The sequence below is a fragment of the Ovis aries genome, chromosome 17 (assembly GCF_016772045.2).
Source record: "Ovis aries strain OAR_USU_Benz2616 breed Rambouillet chromosome 17, ARS-UI_Ramb_v3.0, whole genome shotgun sequence".
NCBI classification, from domain to species: domain Eukaryota; kingdom Metazoa; phylum Chordata; class Mammalia; order Artiodactyla; family Bovidae; genus Ovis; species Ovis aries.
The window spans coordinates 9,735,036-9,760,074 of NC_056070.1; the positions used below are offsets into that span (position 1 = coordinate 9,735,036).

A 25,039-nucleotide genomic window follows, 5' to 3' on the forward strand; every position below is an offset into this window, starting at 1 on the left:
ATGCCCGCAGACACCTTCCTGCCTGTGACTGGAGTCCAACTCCATGTTCAAGGTCACAGGGCCACACACCCTCCGCCCTCCCCGGATGCCCTTCGTCTAAACTCGGGCCTTGACTCCCCCTACTGGGATGTCCTCACACTCCTTGAGTTCCGAGGCCCTGCGCTGGACCAGGGAGCGTGGGGTTTCCCCCTTCCTGCTGGCACTCTGACTCTCTGCCTGGGGCTTGCTGCCCCGCCGTGGGCCCCTACCCCCACACTGTAGGTCTCTGCTGTGCTGTGTATGACCGAATGACATTAGAATTAAATCATTAAGGATGGATAGTAGAGGAGTTGAGGCTTCCCTCGTGGCTCAGACGTTAGAGAATCTGCCTGCAGGGTGGGAGACCAGGTTCGATTCTTGGGTCGGGAAGATTCCTTGGAGGAGGGCATTGCAACCCATTCCAGGAGAATTCCATGGACAGGGGATCCTGGAAGGCTACAGTCCATGGGGTCCCAAAGAGTCAGACACGACTGAGCGACTAGCACACACTTTCAGTAAAGGAGTTGATATTTGAGTACAATGGGAAAGATTTGTGGAAAATCAGTGAAAACTCGCAGGTTATGAGCTTGACCATCATGGAGGATGATGAGCAGTTAAAGAGAAATGGAGAGGTTGAGAAGTGATGAATTTATCTTGGTTACCTGAGTTTTATGTTCCAGACCACCTCTAACTGGGGGAGTTCTTTGCAGAGGTGGAAATGCTGGTATGGGGGTGTGCAAGGCCTCCTTACAGACGTGGCCGTCGAGGGGCAGCGTTGGTGCGATCCAAGGAGCAAAGGTGTACACGACTCAGTCTAGTGTGAGGTGCCTTTGCTAGGATTTCGGAGGAATCGAACGCCATGGAGGAGATGAGCAACAGATGCTACTAAAGATGCTACTAAAGGACACAGGCGTTGTTTTGACAATCAGGTGCTGCATTGTGGATACCAAAGGGAGGAATCATGGCAGCGCAGAATTTCCAAATTAGAAGGGACCCAAGGCTGTCTCTAATCTACCCTCTACCAGCACAAATAATGAAACTAAGGCCCAGAGAGATGCATGCCTCTTGCAGTCTTATTCAAAGCAGTTAGTAACAAAGCTTTCCTTCCAGTGGGAGATGGTGTTTCAAAGCCCAGAGAGAGGGTGGAGACGACCAGGAATTAGGCTGAGTAGTTGGGGCTGATGGGTTTTCGGGAAGGAATTCTATAGAAAGGCAGGACTGGGACTCAGACTGATTGGCTGAGGAGTCAGTTAGGGATGAAGAGGAGAAGCCTGGAGGCGAGGGGACAGTGCTTACTCTTGGGAAGCGTCTGTCTGGTGGTGGAGGCAGAGGGGTTGAGGGGAGAGTTGGTGGCATGAAGAAACAGAAGGATCAGGATAAGGGTTTGCTGGACAGGTAAGGTCTGAAGTGGGCTGTGGACCTGTGCTGAGATTGAGGTTGAAAACGTCAGAGGGAGGGAAGGTGCTTGATGGGGGCCATGTCCTGGAGGGAAGGTGAGGATAGGAATGAGACTACGGTTAGCCAGGGAGTCAGATTTTAACTGCCAGCTTGAACCAATAGGTGGAGGCTGTCGATAGTATCTGGTATCACCATTTTACAGACCTACAAACTGAGACTCAGCTTGTAAACATGATCCGCCTAAGGCCGCAGAGCTAAGGAGGATGAAGAAACAAACCCTTGAGCTAGAGAAGACGAAAACTGCCTGTCTGGGAGAAATAGGCTATCTGCCGTTTACATAGATCAGATTGGGTGGCCGATGTATAGCCCTCAGGCCCCATCTCACTAGAAGCAGCCTGGAGTAGACTAACTCAGGGTCTGCAAAGCACTGAGGTACCAGGCCCCTGACAGCCTGATTTAAGGTGCTTCCTCCGTGCTCATCTCCCACACTGACCTTTCTGGGGGCTCAGTCACCCAAGCCCCTTTCCTCTGGAGGCCTCTGCTCGCTGGCCCTCTGGCAAGAAGGCTCTGCCTCCAGATTTGGGTTGGCTGCCCTCTCTTGTCACCGAGGGGCTTCTCTGGTGGCTTAGACGGTAAGAAATCTGCCAGCAGTGCAGAAGACCCGGTTTCGGTTCCTGGGTTGGAAAGATTCCCTGGAGAAGGTAATAGCTCAAATGTCACCCTCTCCAAGAGGCCCTCCCTGACCACTCTGTTTAAAGCGGTAAGCCCTGCTTCCTTCCTCACTCTCTTTTCTTGTCTTCAGAACACACACCTTTCAGAAATTATCTGTGTTTATTTCGCTTCTCTAAATAGAATGGCAGCTTCCTGCAAGCAGGGACCTTCCTTAGCTGCTCTGTTTTACGAATACCTTTGCCACGCTTGGGATTTCCTGATAGCCCAGTTGGCAGGGAATTTGCCTGCAGGGCACGAGACCCTGATTTGATTCCTGGGTCAGGAAGATCTGCTGGAGAAGGGATAGGCTACCCACTCCAGTATTCTTGGGCTTCCCTTGTGGCTCAGCTGGTAAAGAACCCGCCTGCAAAGCTGGAGACCTGGGTTTGATCCAGAAGGGAACCGCTACCCAGTATCCTGGCTTGGAGAATTCCATGGACTGCATAGTCCACAGGGTCTCAAAAAGTCGGACGCGACTGAGCGACTTTCACTTTCGCCATAGCTGCACCAGAGCCAGGGGTGCTGTGGATGCTCGGTAAACCCTGAGGGACTGGACTGAATGCCTTGATTAGCAGAGGGGCATGGGGTGACAAGTTGAGTGTGGGTGATTGGATACGATTATTGTTACATAACAGTGAGTTCTGCTGGGTTTAGCAAAAATTCTTGTGACCTCTCTCAGCATATTTTTAAGGACTTTCAGAAAATAATCAACAGATGCTGTTCTTATTTTTTCTAATCTCGGCATCATAGAGGAGTTGGTAAGGATGTATTCCAGGCTCTCTGGTGACATTCTTAGTCTTCTTTATGAGGTCATTTATTTAACTTTAATTTATGAACAGTAAAATTGTCTCTTTTGGGTGTACAGTTCTTTGAGTTATGCCAAATGCAGAATCATGTAACCACCGCCCACTCAAGATACAAAATAGTTCTATCACCCTCCGAAATTCCCTTGCATTGCCCCCTCAGAGCCCAGGCCCTCTCCTTACTGTCAAACCCCACTGACCATTTTTATATGTAGCCCCTCTCTGTAGTTCATTGTTTTCTAGATTGTCATATAAATGGAGTCATACTTTATACAGCATTTTAATTGTTGGTTCGTTCTTTTTGTTGTTGTTTTTGTACTATTAAAAAATATTTAAGTATAGTTGATTTACAATGTTATATTATTTTCAGGTGTACACCATAGTGACTCAGTATTTTTGTAGATAATATTCTGATTTAAGCTATTACTAACTAATGGTTCTGTTCGTCTGTGCTGTACAATATATCCTGTTGCTTATTAATTTTTCAACACATATTTTAATATGTGTGTATGTGTATTTATTTTATAGTAAATCTTGTTGGAAAAAGAGAAATCTCTTGGCCCTTTCATTTAGCATAGTGCATTTAAAAGTCGTTGGTAGAGTTGCAGGCACCGGTAATTAGATTCTGTTCAGTGTTGAGTGATATTCCATCTATGGCCACACAATTGTTTGCTCATCCATTCACCTGTTGATAGATACTTAGGTTGATTCTAGTTTGGACTGTTAAAAATAAAGCTGCTATACATGGTCACATACAAATCTCTGAAGCGACGTTTGCTGCATTTTTTTTTCTTCAGTAAATACCTACAAGTAAAAATACCTAGGTCATGTAGTACTGCTGCTGCTGCTAAGTCTCTTCAGTCGTGTCCAACTCTGTGCCACCCCATAGACGGCAGCCCACCAGGCTCCCCCATCCCTGGGATTCTCCAGGCAAGAACACTGGAGTGGGTTGCCATTTCCTTCTCCAATGCATGAAAGTGAAAAGTGAAAGTGAAGCCGCTCAGTCATGTCCGACTCTTCGCGACCCCATGGACCGCAGCCCACCAGGCTCCTCCATCCATGGGATTTTCCAGGCAAGAGTACTAGAGTGGGGTTTTAATTTTTAAGACTCTATTAAAGTGTTTCTTGCCAAAATGGTTGCACCATGTTACATCCCCGCCAGCTGCAGGCAAGTTCTGCTTACATTACATCCTTGCCAACACTTGGGAGAGTCGGTCTTTTTCATTTTAGACATTAGAGTACCCATGACTCACTGTGGTTTGAATTGGCTTTTCTCTAACATCTACATGATTCTGAACATCTTTTCATGTGCTTACTTGCCATGCACGTACCTTACTTCCAGGCCTGTTAACTCTTTTGCCCATTTTTACTGGGTAGTTTTCTTCCTTTTGAGTTCTGTTGTGAGTATCTTTTTAAGATAAGCTTTTCCATAGAAGACCTAAAACTAAGGGAAAAGTAGCTTTTAAAAATCTCTGTGTTGGCAGTGGAGAAAAGTAGTAGGCAACTCTCAAATTATTTAGCGTGTACTGTGTTCTTAACATGGGTGAGCAAACCGAAAGAATGTGGAGCAAACCAGGTATACCCCTGTAATCCCATCTCGGTGGGGGAGAGGACTCATGTGAGTTTATGCAGCCCTTCTTCCTGTGCGTCCCTAATTATGTGTTTGGTTATGTGATGCAGATAGGAAGCATTATTGATCCCAAACTCCCAATTGACATGTATACAGTACTATACTTAAAATGACCCACAAGGACTTACTGTATAACACAGAGAACTCTACTCAGTACTCTGTAATAATGTAATTGGGGAAAGAATTTGAAAAATAGATACATGCATATGGATAACTGAATCTCTTCGCTGTAAACCTGAAACTAACAAACGTGGTTCATCAGCTATACCCTAATGCAAAATAAAAATTTTAAGAAAGAAATGTCACCAAAAATTAGAAAAGGAAGTGTCTTATGTGGGCTGTAATTGATGAGGAGAGCCTCCTTCCTATAGGAGGTGAGAGTTCAGTTGAAGCTTGATGACTGGTGGTCTTTGGTTAGGAGTAGAGAGGTGATATGGGCTTCCCTGGTGGCTCAGATGGTAAAGAATCCACCTGCAATGCAGGAGACCCGAGTTTGATCCCTGAGTCGGGAAGATGCCCTGGAGGAGGGCGTAGCAACCCACTCCAGTGTTCTTGTCTGGAGAATCCCCATGGATAGAGGAGCCTGGCGGGCTACAGGACACGGGACACAGAGAGGCAGACAGGACTGAAGTGGCTTCAGCACCGCACAGAGAGATGTCATAGGAAGAAGTAGCAGCACAAGTCACAGGTATGGGCACAGAGCAAACAAAGCCTGCTGGGAGGGGTTTCTTGGCAGTGGGGGAAACTGACTGCAGAAATCTGTGAGGGTGAAAAAGAAGTGCTTACTAGTTTAATATAGTACTAGTAAACTTTTTTTTTTTTTTTGGTCAAACCTAGAAATAATATAAAAGGGTAGAAAGGTCCATCTGGAAAGGGGGATAGAAAATAGTGACAGAAACAAATTTTAAAAAGCGAGGGAGGGACTTTCCTAGTGGTCCCTTTCCTAATGGTTAAGATTTCACCTTCCAAAGCAGGGAGTGAGAGTTCGATCCCAGGTCGGGGAACTAAGATCCTACATACTTTATGGTCAAAAAAAAAAAACCAAAAAAATGTAGAACAGAAGCAGCGTTAGACTCAATAAAGACTTTAAAAATGGTCCACATCAGACAGACAAGAAAAGCAAAGGAGAGACATATTGGTAATTTAGACTGAGCTGTTGGAGTGGTGAACATGGGATAAATACTAGTCAGTTCATGTGAAGAAGTCTTTGAAGATCAGATTATCTGTCCCAAAGCCTGTTTCTTCCACCTACTCCTCTCCAGCCATGTGTGTTAACAGCCTGACAAAGAGTGCATTGCCAAAGATCCTAGGGAAGAGAGAAGCAGTTTACAGTAATGAGGAGAGGATTTCTGCATAATCGTAACTGTTAAGGGCAAAGGAGCATGAGACGGTTTGCTTACTGGTGCTTTGTTGGTGCCCAGTCACTCGGTCGCGTCCGACTCTTTGCAGCCCGTGGACTGTAGCCCGCCATGCTCCTCTGTCCGTGGGGATTCTTCAGGCAAGAATACTGGCGTGGGCTGCCATGCCCTTGCTTACTTGGATGAAGGTAAAACCGATCATTTCCATACCAAAATAGAATACTTTTTTATTAGACTATGGAAAAATACCCCTGGAGAATGGAGACAGGAAGAGCCAACTCCTGGCTTGACGAAGTTGGAAAGCATACTGGTGACAGGTTATGTAAATGAATTAGAAATAGTGACATATGGAATTCTGATATGCGTACAAGGATATAAAGGAACAGAAGAATCTCAGCTTGTTGGAAAGTCCATTTATTTTGTCCTCAAGTAACTGGTGTTTGAATTCACAGGGCTCTTTCCAAAAGTGGAAACGTGCTGATTTTCCTCAATCACATGGTACAGTTTGTATTTACTTAAAAAATACTTTTCTGATAAGTTTGAGATGAGATTCCAAGTGCAAAGTTTGGGAGTGTAGGGATGTGATGGGAGCAGATATTCTTTTATTTACTCTGGTTTGTATTCTCACTGTATTTTTTTTGAAATGGAAATTGTGTTCAGAGAGGCTTTTGTCCTTGGAAACTTTAAGGTAGACCGAAGAATTTGTGGTTGTACAAAACAAAGTGTTTTTTTCCTCCATCTCTCTGTCATTTTCAGACTCAGGCGAGGTAAAAGTGTTCATGTGAAGTATTCCTTTGAGACCTCTGGAAGCATTTGAGTTTCTGTATGTGGCAGAAATATGATAATTTTGTTGACATATACCCTGTATTTTGGACTTGGTTGCTATGATTCAGGTGAAAACAGCACTTTTTTCCTCTTCTAAGTACTGTTTTTTAAGGAACTGAAGAAATTGACAGAGGCCTGAAGTGGGGGAAAGAGGAGTTACAGACACAGCAACCTTTTCATGGTGAAAATCTGGAGCTGATAGCTCTTGCATTTACATGACTTCAGAAACATTTAGCTCCATGGGTGGTTCTTGAAAGTTCATCGGCGGGGATCCCCAATTTTAGAGCTAATGTTCATTAAAAGCCAAAGATTTTTATAAGAGGGTATAATTGCCTGAACTGTGCATTTATTTTTTGAAGGATGAATTTGTCGCCAGTACCCGAGGATGGAAGAAGTAAAGAATAGAAATCTAAGTGTCGAATGCGATCTAGCCTCTAAAATTTCATAACACTGATGAAATATGCTTTTTTAAGAAATTTGATTCTTGCCAATTCTACTCTAGCAGAAATAATCAAATTTAGTATCATGAGGGTTTTAAGGAAAGTAGACATAAAACAAATGTTAAGAAATCAATGTTTTATTTAATGGGGAAAATGACTACATTTCCAAGACAGTGTCAGAGTCCCTACATAGTAGGTCTTCTCCAGCCATGGAACTGATGCAGAGCAGGCTAACCCCGAGTTATTTAAGGCTCTTAATCAATGAAGAATGACTAGAGTGTCCTTGTCATACTATTCTTAGACAGTGTTGATATTTCAGCAGCTTGGCTTTAAAAGGGGGCGCCCTTCCCTGGTCCTTAGCCCAAGAGAGACTGTGCAAGTCAAAAAACATGGAGAATTTTTTAAAGAGGCATGCAGTGCTGCCTTAAGTAACTAAATGAAATACCAGTCTGTTCACTGAACACCAAGGAGTCTATAACAATAACTCACATTAAAAGCACTTACTTGGAAGTCGATAAGTAATAAAGCCTGGAGAGGTTATGGAGAAAGAGGAACCCTCCTCCAGTGTTGGTGGGTATATAGGTTAGTGGTTAGTGCAGCCACTATAGAGAATAGTATGCAGTTTCCTTAAACTAAAAATAGAGCAACCATAAGATCTAGCGATCTCACTTCTGAGCATGTATACAAAGAACACTCTAGCTGAAAAAGATACATGTAGCCCGGTGTTCATAACAGCACCATTTACAGTAGCCGAAACATGTGCCTGTGTGCGTACGTGCTAAGTCACGTCAGTCATGTCTGACTCATTGCGACCCTATAGACTGTAGCCAACCAGGCTCCTTGTCCATGGGATTTTCCAGATAAGAATGATGGAGTGGGTTGTTGTGCCCTCCTCCAGGGCATCTTCCCCACCCAGACATCGAACCAGCATCTCTTACATCTCCTGCATTGGCAGGCAGGTTCTTTACCACTAGTACCACCAGGGAAGCCCCAGACAAGACATGGCAAAACCTAAATGTCCATTGATAGATGAATGGATAAAGAAGACTGGTACATATATACAATGGAATATTACTCAGCCATAAAAAATGAAATAATGCTGTTTGGAGCAATATGGATGGACCTAGAGATTATCATAGTAAGTGAAATAAATCAGAGAAAGATGAATACCATGTATCACTTATATATGGAATCTGAACATAGATACAAATGAACCTATTTATGAAACACAAATAGACTCAGACATAGAAAACAAACCTACAGTTACTGAAGGGAAAGGTAGGGGGCAGAGAGGGCTCAATTGGGAGTTTGGGATTAACAGATACCCGTGCGTGCATGGTGTGTGAAGTCCCTTCATTCACGTCAGACTGTTTGCGACCCTATGGACTGTAGCCCACCAGACTCATCTGTCCATGGGATTCTCCAGACAGGAATACTGGAGTGGGTTGTCATGCCCATCTTCAGGGGCTCTTCCTGACCCAGGGATCAAACCCGGGTCTCCTGCATTGCAGGCAGATTCTTTACTGCTTAGCCACCAAGGAAGCCCCAACAGATACACACTACGATGTATGAAATAGATAAATGGCAAGAACTGCTATGTAGAAGAACCTGCTATATATTCAGTATCTTGTAGTAACCGGTAATGGAAAGAATCTGAAAAAAAGTATAGATGTACTTTTTTTACTTACTTGGCAAAAGTTCTGGTGATGGATGGTGGTAATGATTGTTACGTGAATGTACTTAACATACTTAAAAAGCTTTTGCACAACAAATAAAACTATAAGCAAGGTGAAAAGACAGCCTTCAGAATGGGAGAGAATAATAGCAAATGAAGCAACTGACAAACAACTAATCTCAAAAATATACAAACAACTCCTGCAGCTCAATTCCAGAAAAATAAACAACACAATCAAAAAATGGGCCAAAGAACTAAATAGACATTTCTCCAAAGAAGACATACAGATGGCTAACAAACACATGAAAAGATACTCAACATCACTCATTATTAGAGAAATGCAAATCAAAACCACAATGAGGTACCACTTCACGCCAGTCAGAATGGCTGCGATCCAAAAGTCTACAAGCAATAAATGCTGGAGAGGGTGTGGAGAAAAGGGAACCCTCTTACACTGTTGGTGGGAATGCAAACTAGTACAGCCACTATGGAGAACAGTGTGGAGGTTCCTTAAAAAACTGGAAATAGAACTGCCTTATGACCCAGCAATCCCACTGCTGGGCATACACACCGAGGAAACCAGAATTGAAAGAGACATATGTACCCCAATGTTCATTGCAGCACTGTTTATAATAGCCAGGACATGGAAGCAACCTAGATGTCCATCAGCAAATGAATGGATAAGAAAGCTGTGGTACATGTACACAATGGAGTATTACTCAGCCGTTAAAAAGAATACATTTGAATCAGTTCTAATGAGGTGGATGAAACTGGAGCCTATTATACAGAGTGAAGTAAGCCAGAGAGAAAAGCACCAGTACAGTATACTAACGCATATATATGGAATTTAGAAAGATGGTAATGATAACCCTGTATGTGAGACAGCAAAAGAGACACAGATGTCTGGAACAGTCTTTTGGACTCTGAGGGAGAGGGCAAGGGTGGGATGATTTGGGAGAATGGCATTGAAACATGTGTAATATCATACATGAAACGAATTGCTAGTCCAGGTTCGATGCATGATACTGGATGCTTGGGGCTGGTGCACTGAGACGACCCAGAGGGATGGTTCGGGGAGGGAGGCTGGAGGGGGTTCAGGATGGGGAACATGTGTATACCCATGGCAGAGTCGTGTTGATGTATGGCAAAACCACTACAATATTGTAAAGTAATTACCCTCCAATTTAAATATATTTATATTAAAAAAAATGACCAAGCTAGTAAATGTATGTATTTTATCACAGCAAAAATAGCACCTAGTCCTAACAGAAATGGGGGTGCCTTGCTGTGATGCAGTTTAGCACACAGTGAAAGAATTGCGGCTGCCCTGAAGGCCCAGTGTGGGAGCTCCTGCAGGAGAGGGACTCCATCACACAAAGCTTTGACTTTTCTACACTTATATGTGGAGTGCCACGTGTGTGCTGTGTTCAGGACCGATTTCCACTGGACAAGCCTTTATTAAGCATGCGATTCTGTGAGGGCAGAGTCCTGGGTGTATGTATGGTCAGAGCAAGAATGGGAACTTCCTCAGCCTTTGGAACACCCCATCTGGACCCAGCCAAGATCCTATCGCCGAGTAGATCGTGGTGAGTCCTTTTCGGGACATACCAAGTAATGTTTTGAGAATGTGGGGAAGGAACACTTTGCAAATATTCATTTCGTTAATAAAATGACATGATGGCCACAAGTGAATTGAATGTGATTAGTCAGAACTCTTGGTTTGTAAACAGCACAGGAAACCATCTCATACTAATTTAAACAAAACAGCATCTCTTGGCTCGCAAAATGGGAGAAGTTCAAGGGGTAAGCCTCAGGCTTGGCTGGATCCCAGGTTTCAGATGATGATGTCATGAAAATTCCTTTGTTCCTCCATCCATTGGAGTTTTTCGCTTTTCATTCAACTTTGTTTTGGGGAGCTGTTGCATTTTCGTTGGTTGCTGATTGTGGGAAAAGGACCAGCCCCTTTCTTGATAGATTCTCGTTGGCCTGGCTGGGATTTCGTGTCCAGCCTTGAGTAGAGGTGGTGCGTGTGTACATGTGTGCGGGCAGTGGAGTGAAATGCTTGGCCTCATGCAGCACTGTGGTCTGAGAACACAGCAGAATGGGTCTCCAGAGTGTTCTGGGCTAACAGAGAGTGTGCTCTAGATCAGTGCTCTCAGAAACTGACGATGTAGTCAGTTACTCATGATCTCTTATTGACACAGAACTGTTAAGCACAGTGTTTGATTCTTTGAGCTTTATCATTGATGAAGCTTTACTAGTATTGAAGTGAACTATTTAGTAATGTTGAGAACTTGTGGAGGATAGAAAAATAATGATTGGAAAGGGCCAATGCATTATTTTTTAGAGGGAGAGAAGATCTGATGGTCTCTTTCATGGAATACATTTACTTACGCTTTGATAATGAGAAAATGTAGCAGCAACAAGAATGTGTTCCAAAACCAGTATACTACAGATTCAATCCTACCCTCTGATACAGAGGGAAGATTGGCAGTAATATAACTCCAAAAAATGCATTGAGTTGGCCGCATTAATAAATACAGTCCTAGACCATTCAGAACTATTTATTATCACCCACGTAGGAGCACCTAAGAAGTGCCTTAGATTGTGTTTTCTTTGGCTTGTTCGTTGAGAGCGTCTGCCATTCTTGGTATAAATTATATATATATTTTAGTGTGGGAGGATTACTAATAAAATGGATTTATACCTGTTCACCAGTACAGTATGCGTGTGTACTTACTTATACATGGAACTTTGCATATGGCTTCAGAAGACTGGATCAGCTCATGAACCTATGGACTGCAGGTTAGGAACTACTTCTCTTGGTCATTGTTAAAACATAATTCCATAATTACAGAATGAGGACTGTAGTGATCAATTACCAATCGGACCTGTACAGTTGAAAATGCAGTTGGAATCGCGTGTTCAACATTAGTGCCAGGTTGTAACTTATGCACTAAATATTTATGCAAGATGGCTATCTGGGCCAAAGAATCCCATGAAATAGGGAATCCTAAGTGTCTGGTATAAACAGGCCAGAGGTATCAGTTGACCTGATTAGTTGACATCTGACAAGTTGAAAAAAATGAGGATCGATAAGCTTGCAGATACTGACAGGTAAAGATAGTATCATTTAGGAAAAATGATCAGAAGCCAGAGTCATTTCGTTAAATGAGAGGAAATGTAGGAGTTGAATATATAGGAGAATGGTGGTGGATAGAAAGACCAGCTTTGAGGTCACGCTTCTACTTGCTTGGTGTGTGACCGTGGGCAACCTACCTACCCTCTCCAACAGTGAGTTTCTACATCTTTAAAAGGATGACAATAAAGTCCTTACTATTAAGGACTGTGGCTATGGGAGATATATCTGAACAAGTCCATGTAAAGTGCTGGCATACAGCAAGTGCTCAATGGAAATCCTGGTTCTTACCATTATTGTTATTATTAATAGTTTCAGTTATAATGGAAATTGAGGAATAGGAACAAATAGGAAGCCCATGTGTAAATAATTGCTCATGTGAAAGTATGACCTAAGAGATTCCATCATGAAAAGAATTAGCAATGTAGGCTTAATAAATTCAACCACAAAACATTATTTTAGAGTGAAGAAATTCTTCCACTTCTTTGTGCCCTCATGAGATCCTTAACTGAGAACTCTATTCTTCTCTGAATTCCAAAAATAAAGATTATTATGAAGATAGTTTAGACTAGTGATTCTCAATGCTTTTTTAGAGCAATACAAATTAAGATTAATATTCACACATATCACATACTCCCTGGCAGATTTGATTTAAAAGCATTGTGTGGGTATGTGTGTGTGGGAAGCAAAGCAAATAGCACCATGAGCTTTTTGTTTTGTGGTATTCATAAAAATCAATACTCGGCATAAAGATATTATTCACGAAGAGTTGCTTACTGTGGGCTGTAACGTAGATCAGACAGGCTGCGTGGTGATATACTGGGATGGTTTTTAACTTTCATCTCTTCCCACCTGTGAAAGCATTAGGATGCAAATGAGTACATAGCTATATTGTAAGAAGAATTGTGGACCTGTTGTGTGTTTCTATTTTAAAAGTAAATAGTTCATAAACATCAGTTTCATTATTCTTAACAACTTACTTGGCACGCTGCTCACAGCTGATCATGCCCTATTGTATGGTACTCTGGTATAAAGGAGAGTCTGAGACATCAGTAAAACTGCCGCAATCTGCCACCCACCCCGCCCCCCATCACCACACACACGCAGTTAAAATCACTCACTAAAATAATGCTATTCAAATCAGAGAACCATTAAATTGATGATAGATATATAGTTGCTGTCTTCTTTGGACAACAGAATAAAACAAGAAGAAATCCTGTTAGGGATTGAGATCAACTATGAAAATCTGCTGACTTTGTCGTTACTGTTAAACATTGAATTATTGCTAGGAGAAGATCCGTGACAGCTTTTACTCTGCAGTATTTAAAGGTAAGGATCATTTTCACGTTTGAGATGATTTTGATGTGGCTGTAACCAGAATAGAAGTGTCTTAGATTATAACTTTTCCTCAGATTGGATAATTCTGCTGTAATAAGTCAGCATATGTTGCCGTCTAGTCTAAAAACTACATGAGGATAAAAACATATTATGTAAAACCATCCATAGTATCAAGTCTCTCTCAATTCCACTCTGTGGAAGATTTAATGCCAGCACCACACACTAGTTAATTTCCAGGTTCTCTGAAAGAGAGCCTCACTCAAGAAAAAATATTTGAACAAATATCTGAATCCTGGAGGGAGAAGTTGTGTATTTAGTTTGATTTTAGTTTGACTTTAGGTTTCAGGTCTCAAAAAGATAGACTATAATTTATGAATCATTTTTATATTGAAAAATGCAGGAATGTTGGTGCAATAATCTGTTAATCCAGTAGATTACTGTTTTTAAGGGGGGGCGTGGTATGGTTTTATTAACGTGCTTTGGTTTTCGCTGTTTGTATGCAGGTCTTATTTATTGACTGAGACTATATTTCACAAAACATGTTGAACAAATAATGTTTTTATACATATTTTTATTGAGGTATAATTGGCATAGCATTATAATTTTCAGATGTGTAAGTATGTTTCTATATATATCATAACTTTTGTAACTGAAAATACATAGCTTTTGACCCCCTTCACCCATTGCGGCCCCCACCACCCACCAAAAATTGATATTTTTGACTTTAACAGTTCCTTATAATTGTCATTTATAAATACAAATTTAGACAAATCAGTTTACATATCTATGTAGCCTTAATTATTGCTATTCTAAGCAGGTCTCAGTTGTGGACTTAGAGGAATTTCCAAGGTTAACGTGTTGATAATAAATGTAATTTTTAAAAAAAGACTAGAGGAATAGAAGAAAGCATACACATATAAACTGAGCATTTTGATTATATAAAAATTCAAATTGCCTACGTACCAAATAAAGTTAAGATAAAAATGAGAAATGGTGATTAGGTTAATTATCTCTGTATTAGGAGCTAATACAGGGACTTCCTTAGTGATCCAGTGATTAAAACTTCCCCTCTCAATACAGAGGGTGGGATTTGACCCTGGTTGGGGAGCTAAAATCCCACTTGCCTTGTGGCCAAAAAAAAAAAAAAAAAGAAAAGAAAACAATATTGTAAGCAATTCAATAAAGACTTACAAAATGACCCACATAAAAAAAGAATCTTAAAAAGAACTAATACAAGCCAATAAAAAGACCATGGATACTTCCAGGAGGGATTGGAAGAAACCGACAAAGTACATGAACAGACAGCTCATAGAAACGCAAAGGGAGTGTGTGGACTTCTAAACTGTCTAGTCATGCTAGTAAGTAGAGAGAGGGAAAGAAAGGAGCAGTTATTTTTCATCTGTCAGATCTTCAGAGAGAAGAGCAAATGATGGCAGGGTAAATTGATACCTCTGTGAAGGATGTCGACAGGGAGTTAGTGTCAAGAGACAAGTAATTTGGCAGCAGGTACCCGGTGGGCTACAGTCCATAGGGTTGCAAAGAGTCAGACACGCCTGAAGTGATTCAGCACGCACGTACTCATGCACGCACCATGGGAAGCAGCTTGATACAATTCCACAGCATCAACTCTTCAGCCAGAAGGCCTTGTATGAATTTCAGCTTACTAGCTCTGTGGTCTTGATTACTTAACCTTGATCAAGTTACTTAAACTTGGTTTTCCCACCTGTAAAATGCAGATAATTATAGAATTTATTAAATGGAATTGTTACAAGGGATCATTGAGTTTGTATATGTAAAGGGCTTAGAAAAGCACTTGGCCTATAGTAAGCCCTGTTTTTATGCTTTCGAACTGTGGTGCTAGAAGAGACTCTTGAGAGTCCCTTGGAGTGCAAGGAGATCAAACCAGTCAATCCTAAAGGAAATCAACCCCGAATATTCATTGGAAGGACTGATGCTGAAGCTCCAATACTTTGGCCACTTGATGTGGAGAACCGACTCATTGGAAAAGACCCTGAGGCTGGGAAAAATTGAAGACCGAAGGCGACAGGAATGGCAGAGGATGGTTAAATAGGATCACTGACTCAGTGGACGTGAATTTGAGCAAACTCTGGGATAGTGGAGGTTAGACAAGCCTGGCATGCTGCATGGGGTCACAAAGAGTCGGACATGACTCAGCAACTGAACAAGCCCTATATAAGTATGTTTGCTTTAGTGTTACTGAACAAGCCCTATATAAGTATGTTTGCTTTAGTGTTGTTATCATCATTGCTTTTATATACCTAAGAAAGTCCAATTTCTAGGACTGTATCATCAGGAAATTATACATATGGACAAAGATTAGTTTATAATGGTGCTCCTTTTAGCATAATTTATACAAGTTTTAATAGCTCCCCTCCCCCCAGTTAATTGGGGATTAGCAGAATGATGGTAAATTTATTTTTATTATTATCATGTAATACATACAGTCATTTCTATGGAGCAAATTTAATAACTTGGAAAATCATTAACATCTGACTTTTTCATTTACTGTATATGTAACTGTATTTACAGAATTTGTGCACATTTGTGTCCACGCAAATTTTCATTCCCAGTGGGCATAAATGTGTGTATTTCATCCTCAGTGGAAAGAAAAGTCTCAAAATCAGAAGTGTTATCACTGAATAATAGAATTTCTGTTTCACTAATTGGTATTTACCCAATTTTTTGCGATAAGAATGTATTATTTCTACAGCAAAAAGATTACTAAGAGAGCACCGGGAATGATCTTGAGAGTATAATACATCTCTCACATATAAGAGCAAGATCGTCTCTGCCTCCAGATGGCACTACCACTTTCACAGAGAAGTAAACAGTTCCCCACTGATGGGCATTTTGTTTCTTCCTGCCCTGTGTTTGATGGATATGTGTGCCTTGCTCTCCAGACCAGCCTTAGAAGACCCAGGGGGTGTGGGAGGAAGACTGGAGGGAGAGAGGTGGACAGGCCCTGCACACGGCCATCAGAAATGTTGCTGTTTCTTGCAGGTTTTACCTGCTTCCAGATTCTCTAAGGTTGTAGGACCATTTGTTGTAACATCCATTAAAACTACTTGAGAGTAAATTAAATTGTTACATTTATAATTATCTGAATAAGCAAGCGTGATGAATAAAGTAAGTTTTCCATAACACAGTTTATTTCCTAAGCTAATAAAGGAACTTAGGAGCTATTAGGGCAGAATAAAAATGTTGCATAAAAAAATCCATTATCCTCACATTTATTTCTCCTCTACCGTAATGATCTTCCCTCTTGTTCCATCATAGGGTCCCAGTTTTATCAGGCCTGAAATTCAACCCCCTTCATTTCCTTTGACTGTGTAAGAATGGTTCTTTCAGGGACCTAGATAATTTTGATTTCTCTTGTCCTTTCCAGTTTTGTAAAGTTGTGCTATTCTCATGTAATGTTCCTTTAGCTTACCAATATGAAGAAAAGTTAAATGTGAATGAACGGGAAAAGTGATATTTATTAATTGGGATTAGGTGATCTGTGGAACTTTGTAAGCCTCATAGATTTGGGAGGGGTAGACTAATCGGTTGATAAATATTTTAAAGATTGACTTTTATGTATAAGTATGAAATTCTTATTGTTTGAAACACTCCTGAGATGAATAATGTCATGGTTTGGAGTTGTTCTGCTGACTAGATGGTATATTCATGGGGGCTCTAATGCCCATGGAAGTACTGACTTGTCTAGATTTATATTTGTAGTTATTAAGCTGTTACTGTTAACTAGTGTTTCTTTGTAGTAAAAACTAGATTTTTAATGAGATAAATTACAGGAAATGTAATTTATACCTAAATTAATTTTCAGAATCCTTCATGTTTAACATCAGTACGTATGACAAATTATATCTTCCAAAAGACCTTAATGTGTTTGTTTGACCTACTGGTAATTTTGGGGTGTATTTTTCTGAAGTGGCATAACGTTCAGAACCTAGTTACTTAAGGTGGGCAATAGTCAAGGTAGATTACAGTTACCTCCCTGGAAGCGAATTAGTTGAACCAAAACCTTGCTCATCTACATGGGGATTAGGAACTTGCACTTCATGCCTTGTTTGTCCCTTTCTTTATTTTAAAAATTAAGCCACCAAGGACAATAATAATATCCATATTTTACCACTGAATTAATACATGCTCGTTTGTCATTGGTTCAGATCTGTCTTTAAATTATTAAACATAAAATGTTACAGTTGAAGTTCAAGTCCTGTTTGAATCCCTCCGCCTCACCCGAGCTTTTGCAGAGACAGTTGAGTCAAGAACGTCATATGTATTGTCTGCCCATATTTTTATCCTCTACACATATACATATGTATACATTTAACAATGTTATAGAAATGGAATCTCGCCCTTGCACAATTTGTGAGCTCCATGTGTGATGATGCATTTGATTTAGTTCTTTCCACTTTCATTACTTGTGGCTTACCTGGCTGTTCCTGGGCATTGAGGTTGTTTCTGCTGCAAGGACCAGCTTTGTAAATGTCTCCTTACAAAGACATGTATATGAGCCGAGATTTCTGTCGGATAGACAGCTGGAAGTAGAATTTCTGAGTAATGGAGAATGTGTATATCTTGAATTTTGCAAGTCTTTCATGATGCAGGGGAGTGTGTTTATACTGGCTTACATTGTCAACAGTGTGTGTAGGGTCCTGGTCTCTTCACCTCCTTGGTGACACTTTGTATCGTGAGTAGGAAATAGCATCTCATTTGTAGTTATCTCCCCATAACTAACGAGGTTAGCATATTCTCCTAGGTATATCGGACTGAGTTTCCTCTTCTGTAAATTGCTGTTTGTTTCCTGTTTACCCAGATTTCTTTGGCTAGTCTTCTGTATTTTGATTATAAAAGTGATTCATCTGTACATTAACCCTTTGGTTATGTAAATTGAAAATACGAACTTGCAGTCGGTGACCTGTGCTTGACCTTATGGCATTCTTTTTTCATGCAAATGCTTTACATTTTGATACAAAATTCATTTTTTTTAAGGTTTGTGCTTTTTCTGCCTTACCCAGGAAATCCTTACCTAACTTACATTCATAAAAATATTTTCTAATATGGGTTTTCTGCAATATTTCTGATTTAAGTCTCAAAACTTTTCATGTAGTAATAGACAATAGAATTTATTTTTCAGAAATGTGGTTATTCTAGAAAATATTCCACGGCCACCACCATCCTATAAAATAATTTTCACAGCAATAAAGATAATTTCCTACTATATTTAAGGAGCTAAGAACAAAACACTTACTCACTGACTTAGAAGAGCAACAGCTACATAGCTATTTAGAAGTTTTTTCAATAAACGCAAGGTAAAACAGAAGTCAGGACTGTGTTTATTTCTGATTTGGTTTGAAGGTTCAAATATTTGTGAAAATAATACATGGGTGTGGGAAGCTGAAATAGAGGAAACTTCTACTTTTGATGATTCCAGTTCAGCGTAGATTTAGATCATTATCTTAAATTACTTGGGAAATGAACATTAAGGCAACACAGACTGGAAAAGCACAAATGATGTAAATATGGGCTCTCTTCTCCCAATATACTTTGTCATCAGATGGAGGGTAGAGGTGACCTGGAGCTCTTTGGGCATGACCCCTAATTCAGACAACTTATATTCACAGTGGGGTGGCCTGGGTCAGAGAGGGGAGCTCTGTCACAGACTCAAATTTGAAAAATGACTCATTTTTAGAAACCGTAAGTAAAAGAGTGTTCATGAGACTGAAAAGCTGGCAGTTGAGTTTTCGAGGCTACAGTTGGCGTTGCTGTTATAAGGCTCTCAGACGAACCTATTTTTCCTTTCTAAGGAAGGAACGTGTCTTTTTAAACCATCTTTCTCTACTTCTCTTGTTTCTGCTTCTCTCTTCAATTTAAATTACCGATAGACACTGCCTGCATTTTATCGTCGAAGGGCTAAATCTGAATCCCCAAACTGACTACTTAGCCAAGAAGCAAGTTAGAATTCCAGCTCGATCTTTTTTTTTTTTTTAATTTCACTTATATATTCTAACACAAATGGAGCCTTCTGAAATTTAACTCAGTTGAACTACGCTTTTAGGAAGAAGTCAGTCTCAAGAAATCAAATGGTTCAACATGAGGGATTCATTGCTTCCTTAGCAGTACGAAGGGCATCGCCACACCCGCCTGTCCACACTGCCTGCAGTCAACCCTCCCTTCAGTGTTGCCTGTGGACCCTTCCCAGCTGCCTTGTGCATGGGTCTCTGTGGCGACACCTAGAGACAGGTGTGCTGTGTGGCTGTCGAGAGATGCTTTTACCGGGCTGCGTAGACTATGAGACCTGGATCACACAGTAAACGTGGAATTGGGCTGACAACATCGCTCTGACAGACTCTTTAAAAAAAAAAAAAATTCTTGTTTGTACTCTCTTCCTAATTAAAATGAGCAGAGGTTTTAGAATTGTATGACTTTGAGCCTTGGTGTGAGTGGCTTCCCCAATTCCTGCTTGGGAAGAGGCGGAGTTGGAGAGCAAGATCCTTGGGATTCTTTTGAGGAGGCAAGGTGAGGGGAAAGAGCTTATGTATTCCTGCAACACTGAAGACTCAGCTTTGCTTATTTAGTCATTCATCTTAGTGCTTATTTTGGATCTGGATGAAGATAGTAACCTCCATAAGTGTCTCATGTTGTGGTGGTGTCTAAAGACAACATAAGTAGCATTACACTGTCCAAAAGATTGGAGGGTGGGTCTCAATGGCACTGTGTCGAGTTTTTTTTTTTTTTTTTTAAAGGGAAAAACAAAAGCAGGTGATAGAGCAGTACACACGAAGCCATTTGTGTAAAAATTTTAAAGCATATAGGATCCACCATTTATCATTCATATGTGTGTGTTCATAGCGAAGTTTAAACATATGGGACAAAAACCGGCCTTTTATTAGTGCTTGCTTTGGGAGAGAGAGGGACACGCAGAGACATCACTCTTGTCTCTGATGTTTTCATTTTATGTTTGGAAAAGATCTGAGATGGATTTTATGAATGTTAACATCTTAAAGGTGGTAGGTCTATAAGCCTTTTACATGTTTATATTCTTGCTCCTACTTCTCTGTATTTGGATTTCCTCCCCCCATTAACCACCACCACAAAACGTGATGAGAAGCTACTGATAACCGTGCCCCTAAACAAAACTCTCTGGGACCCAGAACTAATGAATTTCTTTGATTCCTTGTTTGGGCTATAGAAAAGAGACACCTGCTGTGGCCAGCCGAAAGGAGAGACTTTGAGCTCTTGCCAAAACTAAGAGTATGTCGTTAGAACGTGATAATAAACTGTACTTCAAGCCCCCAAATTGTGTCAAGGTGACGTTGACTTGAGAGCTGGTGACTGAAGATTATCCAGGGCATCATTGAATGTGCTGGATTGTGGCTTTGGTGGCTGTATCTGTTCTGTATCTCTGGGAACTCGGGCAGTGGGCTGCAGAGCACACCTTGTCACTGCTTCTGGCCGAATGGTGTGTGACACCACTCTGCTCTGTGGACCCAGAAGTGATGGAAGCACAACCTCCATTATTATAGGCGAGAAGGAAACTTGGATGACCAGTCTGTACGTACTCACTGCTTGGAGTCAGTTTTCCCCTAGAGCCTGAGATGGTCACGTTTACTTCCAGATAGGCAAGAAAAATCGTTTCTCTGAGAGAGCAAAAGGTCTCCAACCATGTAGGTAAGGTCCCAAGACACTCATTCGTATTTTAATTTTATTTCTATTATCTTAAATTTTTGTTTAAACTTCTGCAATTAAACTGCAATGTGATATTAAGAGTTCTCTGAATTTAAGTCTCTCAAAATTGGAAGCTCGTGAATTCCAGTTATTGCTCCAGTAAAGTGGGGGATGCTGTGAACTCCAGGATGTGAGAGAATCTGATTTATCTTGCAGAGGATGGTCTGGCTTCTTGGTGCAATCTCTGTCCCTGGCCTCAATTTCACAATGGACTTTTATTGTAAATTTTATTAGTAGATCATTTAAGGACTTTCATTTATTGGAAGCATAGGTCACCTGATTTGGAAAACCATGGGTGAGAAACAGCCAGTTGGTTTAAGATGAGCTTAGTTCCAGAGGCAATTCTCTTATATTTAATAATAGGAAATTTACACATACAAGATTATTATCATATTTTCTAAGACCTCTGACAAGATTTTTGAACTGGACAACCCATAGATTAAGAAATGAATAAATATAAGTTGTTTTTTAAAGAGTTTTCTTTTCCTTTATGTTAACAATACGGTAGCCCTTTAAATTACCTGATTTTTCATTGTTTATTGGAGGACAGTTGCTTTATAGTTTTATGTTGGCTTCTGCCATACACCAACATGTATCAGCCATAGGTATATATATGTCCTCTCCCTCTTGAAACTCCCTCCAAGCTCCCACCCCGTCCCACCCCTCTAGGCTGTCACAGAGCGCGGCTCCCTGCATCTACAGCGAATCCCCGCTGGCTTTCTGTTCTGCATATGGTGATGTGTATGTTGCAATGCTACTCTCTTAATTCATCCCACCCTCTCCTTCCCTTGTTGTGTCGACAAGTCTGTTCTCTTTGCATCTCTGTTTCTTCCCTGCAAGTAGGTTTATTGGTACCATTTGTCTAGATTCCATCTGTATGTATTAATATGCGATACTTGTTTCTTTCTGACTTCACTCTGTGACAGGCTGTAGGTTCATCAGCTTCACTAGAACGGACTCGAATTTGTTTCTTTTTGTGACTGAATAATATTCCATCATATATATGTACTAAAACTTCCTTTTTTTGGTATTTTTTTCTTTTTTATTATTTTTTAAGAAATTTTGTTTTCTAATTAGAGGAAAATTGCGTTACAGTGTTGCGCTGGTTTCTGCCACATAACAGTGTGACTCAACCGCAGGTATACGTACATCCCTTCCCACTGGAGCCTCCCTCCCCTCCTACTTCAGATCCTCGCAGAGCCGTGCTTGGCTCCCTGTGTTCATAGCCACTTCTCACCAGCTGTCTGTGTTACACGTGGTAGTGTGTGTGTGTTGATGCTATATTCTGTATCCGTCCCACTCTCTCCTTCCCCCACTTTGTCCAAAAGTCTCTCTCTCTCTCTGTCTCCATCCCTTCCCTGCAAATAGGTTCATGAATACCATTTTCTAGATTCCATATGTATAGGTTTCATATATGATATTTGTTTTCCTTTCTCTGACTGACTTCACTCAGTGTAACAGGCTCTAGGTTTATCCATCTCATTAGAATGGACTCAAATTCATTCTTTTTTCTGGCTGAATAGTATCCCATTTATATATGTACCACGATTTCTGTATCTGTTCTTCTGCTGAGGGACATCTAGGTTAATTCCATGTCCTGGCTGTTCTACATCCTGCTGCAGTGAACATTGGGGTTACATATGTTTTTTTCAGTTAAACATGAATATGCCCAGGTTTTCTCAGGGAATATGCCCAGCAGTGAGATTGCTGTGTCGTATGGTAGTTTTAGTCCTACTTTATTAAAGAATCTCTCTACTGTTCTCCATAGTGGCTGTAACAGTTTAAATTCCCACCATCACTGCAGTAGGAGTTTTCTCCACATCCCCTCCAGCATTCGCTGTTTGTAGTTTTTTGTTTGTTCGTTTTGACGATGGCCATTCTTATTGGTGTGAGTTTTGTAGTTTTGATTTGCATTTCTCTAGTAATGAGCGATGTTGAGCATCTTTTCATCTGTTCATTGGCCAGCTGTATGTCTTCTTTGGAGAAATGTCTGTTTAGGTCTTCTGCCCATTTTTTGATCGGGCTATTTGTTTCTCTGACATTGAACTGTATGAACTGCTTCTGTATTTCAGAGAGTAATCTTTAGTGAGTTGCCTTCTTTTCAGTTGTTTTCTCCTGACTGAGGGTTGTCTTTTCCTCGTGTGTGTGGTTTCCTTTGCTGTACAAAAGCTTTTAAGTTTAATTAGGTCTTCTCCTTTGTTTACTTTTGTTTTTATTTCCATTTCTCTGGGAGATGGGTCATCGAGGATCTTGCTGTGATTTATGTCCAAGAGTGTTCTGTCTATGCGTTCCTCTAAGAGTTTCATAATTTCTGGCCTTATATTTAGGTCCTTAATCCATTTTGCGTTTATCTTTATGTATGGCAGTAAGAAGTATTCTAGTTTCACTCTTTTACATGTCGCTGTCTAGTTTTCCCAGCATCACTTATTGAAGAGACTGTCTTTTTTCCACTTATACTCCTGCATCCTTTGTCAAAGATGAGGTACCCATAGGGGTGTTGGCTTATCTCTGGGCTTCCAGTCTTGTCCCATTGGTCTATATTTCATTTCTTGTGTCTTGATGATTGTAGTTTTGTAGTGTGCCTTGAAGTCAGGAAGGTTAATTCCTCCAGCTTTGCTTTTCTTTCTCAGGGTTGCTTTTGCTCTTCAGGGTCTTTTGTGTTTCCATACGAACTATGAAATTTTTTGTTCTAGTTCTGTGAAGAATACCATCGGTAGTTTGATAGGGATTGCTTTGGGTAGTATAGTTATTTTCACAATATTGATCTCTTTGAAATCCAAGAACACGGTACATCTCTCCGTCTGTGTCATTGATTTCTTTCATCATTGACTTCTAGTTTTCTGCACACTTTTGTCTGTTAAGGTAGATTTATTCTGGCATTTTTTTTACTTTGTGTTGCAGTGGTGAATGGGATTATTTTCCTAATGTCTGTTTCTGAATTTTCATTGTTAGTGTACAGGGATGCAAGGGGTTTCTGTGTGTTAATTTTATACCCTGTAACTTCACTCATTGCTTATTGGCTTTAATAATTTTCTGGCGGCATCTTTAGGGTTTTCTATGCATACTATCATGTCATCTGCACACAGTGAAATTTCTGATCTGAATTTCTTTTATTTCTTTATCTTTGTTGATTTCCGTGGCTAGGACATCCAAAACCATGTTGAAGAATAGAGCTGAGCGTGGACACCCTTTCTTGTTCCTAATCTTAAAGAAAATGCTTTCAGTGTTTCACCACTGAGAATGTTTACCGTATATGGTCTTTATTATGTTGAGATAGGTTCCTTCTGTGCCCATTTTTGACGAGGTGTTTTGTTTTTTTTTTTTTTGCTATAAATAGGTGTTGAATTTTGCTGAAAGCTTTTTTGCATCTGTTAAGATTATCATATGATTTTTAGCTTTCATTTGGTTAATATGGTGTATCACATTGTTTGATTTGCATATATTAAAGAATCCTTGCATCCCTTGGATAAACCCAACTTGTTCATGGTACATGATCCTTTTATGTGTTGTTGAATTCTGCTTGCTAGAATTTTGTTGAGGATTTTTGCATCTATGTTCATCAGGGATATTGGTCTGTAATTTTCTTTTTCTGTGATTTCTTTGTCTGATTTTGGTGATGGTGGTCTCGTGGAATGAGTTTGAAAGTATTCCTTCCTCTGAAATTTTTTGGAAGCATTTGAGAAGGGTAGATACTAGCTCTTCTCTAAACATTTAATGCAACTCACGTGTGAAGCCATCTGGGCCTGGGTTTTGTTTTTCGGGAGATTTTGGATCACAGTTTTGATCTCAGTGCCTGTGATTGACTTGTCTATGATTTCTGTTTCTTTCTGGTTCAGTCTTGGAAGGCTGAACTTTTCTAAGTATCTGTCCGTTTGTTCCAGGCTGTCCATTTTACTGGCATGTGGTTGCTTGTAATGGTCTCTTGTGATCCTTTGTATTTCCATGTTGTCTG

The 25,039-nt window shown here is 40.6% G+C and overlaps 1 protein-coding gene across 2 annotated transcripts in view; it reads left to right on the forward strand.

The window, feature by feature from the left end:
• Positions 1–25,039, forward strand: part of NR3C2 (nuclear receptor subfamily 3 group C member 2) — a 434,797-nt gene that overhangs the window by 17,883 nt on the left and 391,875 nt on the right. The gene's annotated exons all lie outside the window — the stretch shown is intronic.